The 2,489-nt window shown below is 43.4% G+C and overlaps 1 protein-coding gene across 1 annotated transcript in view; it reads right to left on the bottom strand.

The window, feature by feature from the left end:
* The window catches only part of LOC118750117, a gene marked incomplete at its 5' end in the record, with an annotated part of 8,251 nt that overhangs the window by 4,050 nt on the left and 1,712 nt on the right, over positions 1-2,489 (bottom strand).

Raw genomic sequence — 2,489 nt, 5'->3', positions numbered from 1 at the left:
ACCGAAATAACGCATATATGCACAGTTTCGGTTGAAAACCGAAATAATGCATATGAAAATACCGAAATAATGCATACATGCACACTTTCGTTAGAAAACCGAAATAACGCATATGACAAAAACAGAAGTAATGCATACATGCACAGTTTCGACTCAAAACCGAAGTAATGCATATGACAAAAACCGAAATAGTGCATACATGAAAACGAACTTCTTTCTGGGATTATAACCCTTACCAAGTAGAACTCTCTTTTCTGTGTTGCCGGAACAGCAGGGCGGAAGTATTTTTGCGCAGAACTTTTTTCTGCGTAGGCGGCCTTCGGCCGCGCTTAGGGATTATAACCCTTACTAAGTAGAATTCTCCTTTCTGTGTTGCCGGAAAAGGGGGCCGGTAGTATTTTTGCGCAGAACGTCTTTCTGCGTAGGCGGCCTTCGGTCGCGCTTAGTGATTATAACCCTAACTAAGTAGAATTCTATTTTCTGTTTTGCCGGAGAAGGGGACCGGAAGTATTTTCGCGCAGAAATTTTTCTGCGTAGGCGGTCTTCGGCCGCGCTTAGGGATTATAACCCTTACTAAGTAAAACTCTGCTTTCTGTGTTGACGGAAAAGGGGGCCGGAAGTATTTTTGCGCAGAACTTCTTTCTGCGTAGGCGGCCTTCGGCCGCGATTGAGGATTATAACCCTTACTAAGTAGAATTCTCCTTTCTGTGTTGGCGGAAAAGGGGGCCGGAATTATTTTTGCGCAGAACTTCTTTCTGCATAGGCGGCATTCGGCCGCGCTTATGGATTATAACCCTTACTAAGTAGAATTATTCTTTCTGTGTTGCCGAAAAAGGGGGCCGAAAGTTTTTTTGCGCAGAACTTCTTTCTGCGTAGGAGGCCTTCGGCCGCTCTTGAGGATTATAACCCTTACTAAGTAGAATTATTCTTTCTGTGTTGCCGGAAAAGGGGGCCGGAAGTATTTTTGCGCAGAACTTCTCTCTGCATAGGCGGCATTCGGCCGCGCTAAGGGATTATAGCCCTATTTTTGGGTAGAACTTCTCTATGCGTAAGCGGCCTTCGGCCGCGCTTAGGGATTATAACCCTTACTAAGTAGAATTCTCCTTTCTGTGTTGCCGAAAAAGGGCGCCGGAAGTATTTTTGCGCAGAACTTCTTTATACGTAGGCGGCCTTCGGCAGCGCTTAGGGATTATAACCCTTACTAATTATAATTCTCCTTTCTGTGTTGCCGGAAAAGTGGACCGGAAGTATTTTTGCGCAGAACTTCTTTCTGCGTAGGTGGCCTTCGGCCGCGCTTAGGGTATATAACCCTTACTAAGTAGAATTCTCCTTTCTGTGTTGCCGGAAAAGAAGGGTGGAAGTATTTTTGCGCAGAACTTTTCCCTGCGTAGGCGGCCTACGGCCGCGCTTAAGGATTATAACCTTTACTAAGTAGAATTCTCCTTTCTGTGTTGCCGAAAAAGGGGGCCGGAAGTGTTTTTGCGCAGAACTTCTTTATACGTAGGCGGCCTTCGGCAGCGCTTAGGGATTATAACCCTTACTAAGTATAATTCTCCTTTCTGTGTTGCCGGAAAAGTGGACCGGAAGTATTTTTGCGCAGAACTTTTTTCCGCGTAGGCGGCCTTCGGCCGCGCTTAGGGTATATAACCCTTACTAAGTAGAATTCTCCTTTCTGCGTTGCCGTAAAAGAAGGGCGGAACTATTTTTGCGCAGAACTTCTCTCTGCGTAGGCGGTTTTCGGCCGCGCTTAGGGATTATAGCCCTTACTAAGTAGAAGTAAATAGTTCATATTAGAAAAAACGAAATTATCCATATGCACACTTTCGTTAGACAACCGAAATAATGCATATCACAAAAACCGAAATAATGCATGCATGCACAGTTTCGGTTGAAAACCGAAATAATGCATATGAGAAAATACCGAAATTATGCATATGCATACTTTCGTTTTAAAACGAAATAATGCATATGAAAAAAAACGAAGTAATGCATACATGCACAGTTTCGGTTGAAAACCGAAATAATACATATATCAAAAACCGAAATAAAGCATACATGCACAGTTTCGGTTGAAACCGAAATAGTGTCTAAATGCACAGTTTCCATATGCGCAAATTCGGTGCCCCAATTCAATTGTGTCTACTGCCAAAAGAGGCATCACTCGATGCTCCACATTAATAATTTTAGCCCCCAAAATAGCTCTAACTCGCAAAGAGCCACAGGGCTAGTTGCAACAGCTAGACCCGAACACCCCGAAAATCTCGAAAACAAAACCGAGAAACCATGCTGTTCAAAAACAGCAAATATACAAGCGCTTCATTCCGAAAGTGAAAGCAAAATTTTACTGCCAACCGCGCTTGTCTCAATTTAACATCGAGGAGAATTATTCAAGCTTAGAGCTCTAATTGATCAAGGCTCACAAAGATCGTTTATCTCATCAAGAGTACAAAACCGGTTAAAACTCCCAACCACAAACTCAAACTTTGAAA

Source organism: Rhagoletis pomonella, unplaced genomic scaffold (assembly GCF_013731165.1).
Source record: "Rhagoletis pomonella isolate Grant_MI unplaced genomic scaffold, Rhpom_1.0 Rhpom_scaffold_00144, whole genome shotgun sequence".
NCBI lineage: Eukaryota > Metazoa > Arthropoda > Insecta > Diptera > Tephritidae > Rhagoletis > Rhagoletis pomonella.
This window is presented reverse-complemented; position numbering and strand designations above follow the sequence as displayed.